The sequence below is a fragment of the Octodon degus genome, unplaced genomic scaffold, assembly GCF_000260255.1.
Source record: "Octodon degus isolate 3935 unplaced genomic scaffold, OctDeg1.0 scaffold00031, whole genome shotgun sequence".
NCBI classification, from domain to species: Eukaryota; Metazoa; Chordata; class Mammalia; order Rodentia; family Octodontidae; genus Octodon; species Octodon degus.
Window position 1 is genome coordinate 17,414,668 of NW_004524607.1, and position 12,527 is coordinate 17,427,194.

General features: G+C 48.5%; 1 pseudogene; it reads left to right on the top strand.

Annotated features, from left to right (window-relative positions):
• The first annotated feature begins 11,210 nt into the window (after positions 1-11,210).
• LOC101562172 lies at positions 11,211-12,034 on the top strand (annotated as a pseudogene).
• The last annotated feature ends 493 nt before the right edge of the window (positions 12,035-12,527 follow it).

The window sequence follows — 12,527 nt, forward strand, 5'->3', positions numbered from 1 at the left end:
CCTCCTCCTGGTACTGGCTACCACTAATCTGCTGTCAGTCTCTGAATCTGACTGCAGTCAGGAACAGCATGTATATGGAAGTACACAGTGTATAACTTTTTGTGACTATTTCTTTGAGCATAATGTCCACAATGGCTACACTGTGGCATGTGTCAGAAAGCCCTTCCTATCCAGGCATGGCAGTGCTTGCCTATAATCCTGGCACTCTGGGAGGCTGAGGTAGTAGAGTTGTGAGTTTGAGGCTAGACTGGGCAATTTGGCAGCTTAGCAAAACCCTGTATCAAGATTTTAAAAAAAATTTTAAAAGGGGTGGAGATATAGCTCAGTACAAAAGCTTTGGGTTCAATCTCTAGTACTGCGGGGGAAAAAGAATGTCCTTCCTTTTTAAGACTGGGTAATACTCCCTGGTGTGGAGGGAGGATGTTTAGTTTATCTTGCTCTCCATCAGTGCATGGGTAGATTGCCTCCACCTTTTGTCTACTTCAAATAATACAGATACAAATGTGGGCATAAAAACATCTCTCTGATACCTCTGATACTCTGCTTTTGTTTTTGTTTTTGAATGTATTTTGTCATTACAGTGTCTCGCTATGCAGCTTGGACTACGTGGTCATCCTCCTGCTTTCAGCCTCCCCAGCGCAGGGATTACAGGAGTGCGCCACTACGCCTGTTTTCTGGTGACTCAGCCCACCCTGGAGGCGGGACTGGCACCGCAGGTGTTGCTGGGAATGGAACAGCAGTCCGTCCCCTTTTTTGTTGTTGTTGTTTTAGTCTGTCCCCTTTGCCTAAGCTTGCCTAAGCCAGTGCTTCAATCCGCTGAGCTATCTCGCCGGCCCCTGATACCCTGTTTTCAGTTCTTTGGGGCATGAACCCAGAAGGAGAAAGTGGATCAAATGAGAACTTTAGTTTCAATTTTTTGAAGATCTGTCCTCCTATTTTGCCCAGAGCTGCACCAGGTTATGTTCCCAGCTATGGTGTATGGGACCAGGGTCCCCATGTCCCTACATCCTCACCAATACGTGTCACTTTCAGGTGTTGTTAAGGCGGCCATCATAATGGGTGTGAAGTGGTCTCTCACCCTGACTAATTTTTCACTTCCTACTGCTTAGCAATGTGCCATGCATTCCCAGGTACCACGTCTGGGCTGAATGTGCACCTCCATGTGACCAGCCCTACCCAGAAGCCAAAGGCCCGAGCTGGGGAAGCGCAGGTCTCTGTAGGATACGGCCCAGCGGGCAGGTGGGGAGTGGGTGGCTGCAGAGTGTGTGTGAGAGGAGCCAGTCTGCCTCCCAGAAGTAGCAGCTTCCTGGCAGCAGAAGCTCCCAGAGAACTTGACTGATTTAAGGGACCTCAGAGCGCTCAGGAAGCCACCTTGTCTCTGGAGGAAGCTCATCCCCAATGAGGGGAGGGACCTGCCAAGACGTCGCTGTAGACGAGTGGCCCAGTGGGGACTTGGCCCACACCTGGGCAACTCCCCAAGCCAGTCTCTCCCCTGTGATACGCTCACTGCAGGGTGCCTGCCAGGGTGGCCTGCGCTTTGCAACGTGGTGGCTTTGCCTCTGCTTGGGATGCTTCCTGCCTTGCTCATCTGGAAACCCAGGCTTATTCTTGGCTGCTCAGAGCAAACGTTGTCTTCCAATGTGACTCCCCAACCTGAAACCAGAAGCAACAAATGCCTTAGTCCATGGAAACAGCACACAGCAGTGGCCGTTGCATGCTTACTGGTTTTTAAAAAAATTTTTATTTTTTGTCTCCTTAGCATACTGTCCCTATCCTTCTAATGTGATGCAGAGCTCTTTTTTTTTTTTTTTGCATTACTAGGAACTGAAACCAGCACATCTTTACTGAGCTACATCCCTGGCTATATATATATATATATATATGGAGGGAGAGAGAGAGAGGTTCTTCACTAAGTTGCCCAGCAAGACTGGAAACTGCAATTCTCCTGCCTCAGCCTCCTAGAGAGGACTCAGTTTTCTTTAAAGATTCTGCTCCCCTAGCCCTATTTCATGAACACTGGGAAGTAAATAAAGGCTCATTTAAGCCGCCTTCCTGGTCATGATGACAGATGCGTGGAAGACCCCACGGCCCTGAGACTTGAGCTGCAGCCTTGGACAAGAGCAATCACTTTTCCAGAAGTCACTGTGTGCGGCAGGGCTGCCTGAGGGCGAAGCTGGCAGCCAGGAAGTGCAGTCAAAGGCTGCAGAAGCAGAGTCTGGACAACCTTGTTTCTGCTCCTGGGTACAGCCATGCCGGAAGCGGCCTCTCACCTTGGAAGCTATTACATTCTTTCTCTCCCCCCCCCCCAGGCCATGTTGTGCTGGGATTTCTGTCACTTGCCAGCAGAAGTCACCACAGATGCGTACTTTTTGACCCAAGTCCTGTCCTTCTTGTGCCATCCTCATCTAGTGCTCCTTGGGTGGCAGCTTGATAGGTCCAGCATCCAGGATCAGGGGGCCTTCTAAATGCCCCGTGGGCATGGTTTGCAGATCAGAACAAGGGGGATACCATCTGAGGTTTTAGAGTTATGAGGGCACAATTCTCCCCATTTCTAGGCTTTGAGACTTGCCCTAGATCTCTGGAATGGTGGGTGGCAGTTGAGCCTAAGCCAAGATGCTGGGCCCCTTGGCTGCTTTGCCGCCACCTGGATAGTGGGTAGGGGCTGGAGGGCTCTTCCTGTGGCCACAATGACAGTGCTGATCTTGTTTCTGAATTATCCACAGAGGCTAGAGGATCTGCTCCTTGACTGGTGACAAAGTGGAAGGCAGGAGGCTTGAGGTCTGGGTGGCCTTGACCCTGTCACCACAGGCTGGTATCCTCCCTCCACCCATGGCTAGGAGGGCTGCTCCAGGGCACGTGGTGCTCTGTGCTTCAAGGACAAAGCTGGCAAGAAGCCCTCCTCGAAGCCCTGAGTCTCACCAACCCCACTCCCTCCCCTGCCCCGCCCTCCCTGGGCACTTTGCACATTCAAAAGCTATTTTAGAAGTAGCAGCACATCTGATTCTCTTTAATGCACTTCCAGGCAGCACAGATGTGCATCAATGAAAGAATGTTCCCCGAACCAAAGTGCTTCTGTGGGCCTCATGAGCTTCTCCCTTGGCGCCCACTCCCAGGCCAAGAGCATCCTATGAATCATGCATTAGTTCCTGCAATTGCTGCTCACAGAGGTGGCAGTTTTTGCAGATGGAGGAGGAGGCACTGTACACTGCAGAAAGCAAAGGGTGGGGAACACCCCTTGGGGCTGGGGCCAGAAAGTAGGGGCAGATTCTAAGAGGAGGACATAGAGGTTGGCACCTGGAGGTGAAGCTTGCCGGGTCCAGGTCCCTGACACCAGCTCCTTTGGTGACAGTGCCCTGGGTACAGCCTTTCCTGCTCAAGTCCATATGTGACAGACTTTATCCTGCTTGGAGGATTTGGCACCGGAAACGGTCCCATATGGAACCCGGCTGGCTTGGGGGTGGGTGGGAAAGGAACCAATAGACACAAAACACAAGAAGAGGGGGACCCTCTCCAGGTAAGGAGACTGAATAGAGCCAGACTTGGTAGAGATACCTGGATGGCTGCCCACTTCTCCTGATCAACACAACAGCACATGGCTCATTAAAATATACAAAGGCAGAAATTAAGCATGGTGACCGTCTGTCCCTTCAATGTGTCTGTCAGACAGATGACTGAAAGAAGACATCCGATATTTGCGTCATTTGCAAAAATACAGTGTTTTGATTTTGAGGAGGTGGCACAAAAATTCGTGATTCAACTTATAAAACCATTTTCAAAGTTGTTTTTTTTTTTTTTTTTTAAGTTTAAAAATGTCCCTGGAAGGGAACATGAAGACATGTGTTATTAGAAGATGAAAGTCTCTCTTCAATGAAATGAAGGAAAGATGTAACTATACCACCCAACAGATGGTCTCAACAGTGGCGGTCCTTTCAGGGGGCCCTGGAGGGACAGTGGGGGCTCTTACTAGAGGAGGGGGCTCAGGAGCAGTATTGTCCTATGTGCCCCGAAAGTCGCATCTACTGAGAACCCCTGGCTCTCCATCCAGCCCATGGTGCCAGTGCTGACCCTCCTCCAGGGTGGCCTGTCCAAGAGAGGGGGTGGTCTGTCTTAGAAGGGCAGGTGCATCTGAGGTTTAGGGAAATCTGAAGTTCAATTTCAGGGATTCCCTTTCAGAAATAAAATACATAAATGCCATATAAACTTAGCACAAAAATGAGTGCTTGTTTAAAATGATAAAAGAAATGACCTTGAGGTATAAAAGCCCTGGATAGCCAGGTAGCCTTCCCAGGGACCCATTTAGGCAATTTACTGGACTTCTCTGCTGATTCCAGCCTGGCCTGTCTTCCCACCCAGAATGCTCAGTGGCTCCTCGCATCTCCCAGCTCCTGGAGAGCGGTCTAAGCAAGTGAGGGAATCCTCATGTTGGGTATTCTTAGCTTTCCCCGAATTCTGCCCCTTGCAATCTGCCAGAAACATCCTATTTTTGTCCTGGCTGGGATTTGTCTTCAGTGACATCCAGGGTGTGAGAGTGAGGGGCTGGAGGAGTTGAAGAACACCCAGAATGCTTGTGCCCAGGGGTTTGGGTGGTCTCTGAGAGGTAGCCTGGGCTCGTAATGTCAGTTGGTGGAACTCTGGCCAGATGGATCATGCTTACTTGGAGATAACGGGAGTAGGGAGGAGCAGGCTGGGGAGGCGGGGCCTGCAGACAGCAGGGGTGGAGCTCCAGGCGGGCGCCCAGCTAGACATTGGGCCAAGCCAGAGAGGTTTTCTTGCAGGCTCATCCTTAGCAAGGGAGAGTCAGGGCAGCCCAAGCCCGGAGCGCCCTGCCCAAGTGCGCCTCACTCTGCTTGTTCTGATTCCAGGCTAAAAGGAGACGATGAGCCCTCAGTGTCACATGCCTTGAAAGACCTCCTGCGGGGCAAGAGGGGGCAGTTAGTCTGTAAGAGGTTTGTCTCACAGTAGGTGGAGGCTCATTCCTGCAATCCTCTCACTCTGCCAGGCTGAGGCAGGGGCATCAAAAGTTCAAGCTTAGCCTGGGGAATTTAATAAGACTCTCAACATAAAAATAATAAAAGGCTGGGGATGGAGGTGAGGCCTAAGGCTCTGGGTTCAGTGCTGAAAAGAAGAAAAAGAAAGAAAGAAAGAAAAAGAAAAGAAAGAAGAGGAGGAAGAAGAAGGGAAGACAGGTTCTCCTGGGAACCTGTCTGTGAGAGAGAGGTCCCTGACTGTCACCTCACACACCCGGTGGCCCTATCTCTCATGTCAAGCCATCAAATTGGCATGGTGGCTTTTATTCATCAGTTTCACAGAACATGGTTCATGCTAGGGATCTAAGAGAGCTGGAGCCATTTTGCTGTGCTCAGAAAATTGACACCTGGGGAGACTGAGTGTGGTGGCGTGTACCTGGAATCCCAGCCCTTGGGAGGCTGAAAACAGGAGGACCACTGTGAGTCCGAGCTGCATACTGAGACCCTGTAGACCCTGTACTAAATACATAAAAAGAAAATGAAAATTGACATCTGGGGCAGAGCCAGCACTCATTACACAGCCCCTGGAGGAATGAAGATGAGGTTTCTGGGAAGCTGGAGCCGGCAAGACCCAGGCAGGAGTGGATTCCTCGGGAAATGCTCACCGGATGTGGGCCAGGCTGGCAGAGCTGTGTGTCCCAGCTTCCCTCTGATGTAGCACGGGAAGAGGGGGCCTTGAGTGCAGATGGCCACAGAAGCATGGGTGGGGGGCATCCGGACCCCGCTGACCATGGTGGGGTCCTGTGGCCAGGACTTCCTACAGCGCCAAAGCTGCTCTCTTCTCTCCATCTTTCACCTTTGAACCTCTGTCTCTTATCTAAATGGCCTAGCAGCCTCCTCTATGCCAGAGCCCAGAAGGTTTGACCACTCCCCTTCCTTTCTTTTCCCTCCCTCCCCTTCTCCTCCCCTTCCCTCCTCTGCCCTCTCCTCTCCTGTCCTTTCCTCAGAGAGAGGGAAAGAGCCAGAGAGGAAGGGCAGGGCCAGATATAGCCCCTGGGGTCACACCCTCACGATCCCATCTGCTGCTCTCTTCATTTAGACCCTGACTCCTATTTCCTATCAGTGAATTAAATCACTGATGAGGTTAGAACCCTCCTGACTCAGTCACTTCCCTGAAACCCACCAGCCACCAAACCTGCAATACAACGAGACTTTGGGGGATACGTCACGTCTAAACCATGATGTTGGAGGGGTGGGTGTTGGCCTATCCTGCAAGCTTCATAGTTACTGGTTTTGCACCTGTAAAACATCCTCAGATCCTCTCCAGTGACAAGAAATGGGGTGTGGGGTGTGCCTCAGAATGGTGAGGTGATGCCCAGATTCATAGAGGGCTAAATGGAGGAATTTGTTTTTGTTTGTTGCTGATTCCAAAACCTATGCCTTTCCCTTTCTCCTTCATTCTTCCTCTTCTCAGAGAATTCTTCTTTTCCAAGTGCAGAGGAGACATCAGTTTTGCTCATTTTTTAATACCCATGTCCCTTCCCGCTCTTTCTGTGTGTAGCATGCAGGCTGCATTAGTCAGATTTGCTGCAATAACAAGCCTCTGACATGCTTGAGTGGTCTGCAATGATAGCATCTCTTTTCCTTTGGGTTGTGTGACTGTGGCTCAGGGTCAGCAGCTTGGCTCTGTGTGTCTTCCGATTCTGAATCCAGGTAGGAGTCGCTTCCCCCTCGACTGGCCCATTCTCACAGCAGAGGTGGAGCAGTGGAAACTTCTTTGTGGATTTGACCTGGATCAGGTCTGGGTACAAAAAATAACGTGGCAGATGTCCACATGCCCACTCCTGATACTTGTCTTCTTTCTTAAAAATGAAAAGCTAACCAAAAGGCCAAGCTGTCTTGTGTCCTGTAGATATCCTGCACCCCTGCGGACTGCAGGACAACATGCCTTCTAGCAACCACAGGCTAAAACATACGCCTATGTTTTCACCACAGATCCTTGAGGCGTTTCATAACTTCCTGTCTAAAAAAAAAAAAAAAAAAAAAAAAAAAAATGGGCACAACCTGCTTGGAAAGATTCTGAGATTGCTGTAAATAGCTCTCTCCCCTTTGAAATGAAGATTTCTCATCCTGCCAAATAAAACCAGGCTACTGAGGCAGGAGTCCTGACTGCTAGCCCTGAGGAGGTAGTCAGGTTGCCCTAGTTCACAGGCCCAAGATGCCCTTCAGCAGGAAGAAGGCATGAGGGACAGTGAGGGTGACAACCTGGAGGTCAGGGGGACAGTGACTACTGAGTCCTTACTCATGGCCAAAGCACTTTGAGGGAAGGTTTTATCTGAAGAGGGGTGCAAATCTCTCTTTGGAAAGACTTCCGACCACTGATAAAACAGCCAGGACCCTCTGAGGTATCTCTCCTCTTAGGGCTCCCTTATTTGGTGGGGCCAGGGCTTAAGCCTGTTGTGCACACAATGGGTCAACCCGTGGAGTGATAGAGCTTGCTGTCCCTCACTGCCCAGATGTCCCCCTTCCTCTCTCCTACTCCCACCCACAGATCGAGAAGCCTGCTGGGGGGCCACCAGCCACTAGCTCTTCCCAGGCAGCCACAAGTTTCTCCTTCCTCAGAGGTCGGCTTGGTCTGATCAGCTCCTCTTTCTCAGTAGCCCCACAGAATCTCAGGCCCCAACTGCAGGGCCACATGCTTTGTTCTGTGAGTCCAGGGCCTGCCCCATGCCCACCCCAATCATTTGATACTTTCTGTAGGCCCTGGCTTCGTCTTCCTAGGCCCCACTCCACACCAGACTTCTCCATCGCCCCCTCTACCTCGGATCCTATTCAGTGGGCCCGGAGCCTGTCCTAGACTTGCCTGATCATGTGGATCCTCTCCAGTGCTCTCCACCCTGACCACCCAGACACACCCATTCCAGGCCCCACCTTTGCCCAAGGTCCTGCCCACTTGACCTTGTCCATCCAAAGCTAAGCCTGCTCTCTGCCTCCTAGGCTCTACACCTGGTTCTCTTCCTCACTCACCCCAGGTACCTGGGGTCCTCCTTTGTCTTGTCTTTTAATTCATCTTCTGTGGAGATTACAGACCACACACATTCATTGTTTATCCACAATTCTCAGGCCTAGTGTGTGTGGGGGTCCCGATGCAAAGAAGAAATAAAAATAACAACAGCTGCTGGGGTGATGTACAGAGCTGTTCATCTCCAAGATTAAGTGGCCCCATAGCTTGGGCCTCTGATTAGACAATATATCAGAGGGAGGCATAGAGGCCCCCAAACTACTGTCATCTCAAGAGCCAAGAAGCAGGTAAAGAACCAGAAGAGGAAGAGATGTGGCTCCCCAACCCAGTTATTGCAGAATCTGGGACTGAACTGAGAGGAAGATGCAGCACTGAGACTCTTGGAAGGCAACAGCTTTATTACGTCAGGGGCTGGTAGGAATCAGCTCCAAATCACCAGCCCTGACTTAGAATAAAGCACAAACTTACATACACATTTGCAAGCAAGAGGTACGAAAGCTGAGAGCGGGTTATTTTCTATAATTGGTTATAAGTGTTTGGTTATACATTGTGGTCAGGCAGATTTGTTCTGGGCAGGTTTCAGTTAGAGCGGGTCATTTATCACATAACAGGGAAATCAGGGGGAGTCCGAGGCCTGGCAAGCGAGTATAATCAAGCATGTTTTTGACTGCGTTAGTCTGTCCCAGGCAGGAAGACCTTGAAACAGGCCAGTAAAACAAGACCTGTCTGTAGGCTGTAGTGCACTTGGATGCAGTCAGACTGGGCCAGGCCAAATTATCTCTGAGTTGCAGCTGGCATAGTTAGTTAAGGCTGAGTCTGATGGTCAACTGTGAAACTGCTAGTTAAAAAATTTTCTATTAACGCAGTGAGGTCACACCTCCCACTCAGCCCACCTCTTAAAGGTCCGCAGCCCTTCTCATTAGTACCACTAAGGGGACTAAATCTTTGACACACGGCTTTGGAGGACATTATGTATCCCAACCATAGCTGGAATTAGGCAAAGGTGGCGGAGACACTTCCAACTGTCCGAACATCTTAATCTAAGCTCAGCACTTTGGCTGTGCCCAGGAGCAGCTGCGGAGTCTGGAGGGGGCCATCAGTCCCCCATCTGCTGACATGAGTTTCCTATCCACCCAAGTCCTCCAGCTAAGCTGACTTTGGGAGGATGATATCTTGGGGTTTCCTTGATTTGAAAAGCCATGCTCATCTGGGCCTGCTGGTGCAGGCCTGGAATCCCAGCACTCTGGAAGGCTGAGCATAAGGCTAGGCTGTTGGAGGGTCACAAGTTCAAGCCTAGCCTGGGTAATTTAGCAAGACCCTATCTCAAAATAAAGATAAAAATAAAAAGTGAAGGACTGGGGATGTAGCTCAGTGCAAAAAAAGGTCCTGGGTTCAATTCCCAGTACTGCAAAACAGAACAAGACAAAACCCCCAAACAGCCCCAAAAACTCAAAGCATAAGAACCACCCTCAATAATCCTATCAAAGCTGTCCACAGAGCAGGCCCAGAGAGCAGCTGTCTCGGGAAATGGTGATGTTGTGCAGGATGCCTTTCTTGTATTTGCTTGACATGCTTTATGTGCAGTCACTCTTACGACAACAGAAGGTATATAAAAAGGCTCGCCTACAGTTTCTTGGAAATAATAAAATAACTTGGAGGGACTCATATGCCAAGAAGTTGGAAGATGAATGCCCAGCTATAAAAGAGCACCCGCTTCATATTTCATAAAGCTGCAGCTAGGCTGCTTGGCAGGTGAGCAGCAGCTAGTGGGGTTGCAGGAACATTTTACGGCACATGCACAAGTATTCCGTTTATTGAATAAACAACATTTAGACTTGAATGGCAAGAAGGAGCATTAGAGCATTTTCCCTTCCAATACCCTTTTGGGAGCTAATAATTTTAGGGATAACTGATCGAAGCTCCCAGTAATGATCAGCTTCTGTAGCCTAGGAAAGAAATCCGTGTTTAGACTCCGTGGTGAATGCTACACATTGGGATGCCTGGGTGCCAGGGAAACTGAGGCTCTGAGAAATACAACAGTTTGTTCAAGGGCAAAAATAAAACAGAAAAACAGAATTGGGAATCAACCGACGAAGCAGCCAACTTCCAAGTCTGTGCACTGTGGGAACCTAATTATATACTTGTTTAAAAACTCTTGTTCTCTTCAAATTGTGCTTTAAATATATAGGACAGAACTCTCCTTTTAAGAAGACTTGGAAATAAAAACCCCTGTTGCAAAAATAAATTCAAATTTTAAAAAGTCCCTCATTAGGCTAGCAGAGGATATTTTCAATGTAATTATTTGCTGAACATTAGTCTTCTCAGTGCTTGCTAATTTTAAGCAGTTTTGAAACTATTTAACAAGATGGATCTGAAATTATACATTTACTATATTCCGGCAACATCTCAGCATTTAGTGTTTCTCAGTGCCTTTCTCCAGTGATGCCTTATTTTGGTATCTTTTTCTTTTCTGTCTCAAATTAGAAGTTGGGTTAGAAGACACAGCAATTCGGGGATCTCCTCAGAATGTTTTATTCCCGTTCCTTGAGTTGACTTTATTTTTTAGTTTTGTGGAGGTGTAATTATACTATGTTAAATGACATATGTTTAAAATGCAAAACACAAAATATATTAAAAACATACACTATATGTATTAAATTGTAAAGTTTGATCCATTTTAACATGATATATATATATCTCCGTGAAGCCTTTGCTACCGTCTCACTGCAGGTAAAATAAAAGATTTTATAACTCCTCGAAGTCTTTTGTGCCCCTGGTAATGCACCCCTCTTTTTTTCTACTTCTCGACAGCAGGCAATTTTCTCATTGATCTACTTCTTGATGAGTTTGCGTTTCTGAATTTCTATGTAAATGAGATCATGCGGCACATGTTCTTTTCTGCTTGACCTCTCTCATTCTGTACGGTGATTTTTTTCTTTCCTTTTTAACATGGTACTAGGGGGCTGGCCAAATAGTTCAGTGGACTAAAGTGCCTGCTTAGGCAGATGCAGTGGCCAGGGTTTGAACCCGGTCGTGCAGAGCTGGCCCTGCCCCTAGGGTGCACTGAGACAGTTTAGGCTAGGTGTGGTGGCACATGCCTGTAATCCCAGCTCTTGGGAGGCTGAACACAGGCAGATCACTACCAGTCGGATCTACGTAGTTAAACCCTATAGACCCTTTACTAAAATTTAAAACCGGGGTGCGTCGCCCACACGCCCACCATGACGAAGAGCAAGAAGTCTCTGAACGAGAGCTTGGCCGCGTGGAAGCTCTTCTTGGACAACCCGACCACCCGAGAGTTCCTGGGGCGCACCACCAAGAGCTGGGGTTTGATCTTACTCTTCTACTCAGTTTTTTAGGGTTTCCTGGCTGCGCACTTCTCATTCACCACGTGGGCTATGGTTCAGACTCTGGATGATGAGGTTCCCAAATACTGCGACCAGATTCCTAGTCAGGACTCATGGTTTTTCCAAAACCAGTGACTGCATTGGAATATACATTTAGTATTTCTATGAAGGGTACATTAAAGACCTTAAGAAGTTTCTAAAATCATACTCTTTAGAAGAACAGAAGAATCTTGCCAACTGTACTGATGGAGTGCTTTTTGAACAGAAGGGTCCAGTTTTTGTTGCATGTCAGTTTCCTGATTCCTTACTTGAAGTGTGCAGCTGTGTAAATGATCCTAATTTTGGCTATTCCCAAGGGCAGCCTTGTATTCTTGTAAAAATGAATAGAATCATTGAATTAAAGCCTGAAGGATCACCAAAGATAGACTGTATTTCAAAAGGATGAACATCCACCAATTCTATCAACTTATCCTAATCATGGACTCATAGACTTAAAGTATTTTCCATATTATGGAAAGAGACTGCACGTGGGCTATCTCCAGCCACTGGTTGCTGTCCAGGTCTCCTTTGACTCTAACAGCACCAAGAAAGAAGCAACGGTAGAATGCAGAATCGAGGGATCAAAGAACCTAAGAAATGAGGCCGATCTTGACAAGTTCTTGGGAAGAGTTGTCTTCAAAATCACAGCACGCGCATAGCCTTGAGTGGGATGTCTCTGCCGAATAAATGTTGTGTTGTCTGTCTTCATTGTGTGCCCACTGGACCTGCCAATCTAGAATTCTGAGACCACCCAGGGAAGGTGGCGCTGCCCAGCCCGGGGCACAGCATAACGTGCTTCCCGATCACAGTGTTCTGTGTCCTCTGAAATCACTGCCTGCTGCTCTGCTGCCCTTTGAACCAGTGTCCAGCCGCCACACAGGGACCGGTGAACGCCTGATTCCGAGCGTGTGGCGTGGGGGGGGAGGCTTGTCCTCTTTTTTAATGTGGTTTAATTGCCAAGTGTCTAAAGCTCAGTGTGCCGTGCAATGTAAATATTATGGACTTAACACTGGTTAACTCAATTTTGATGCCAACAAGGTCTTAGGGGTTAAACAGTACCTGGCCAACATTAAGAGACTGGCTGCAAGGAGCGAGGTGGAGAAGCTCTAGGTGAAGAAGCAAACAGAATAAAAGTGAATCTGAAAGTGTTAT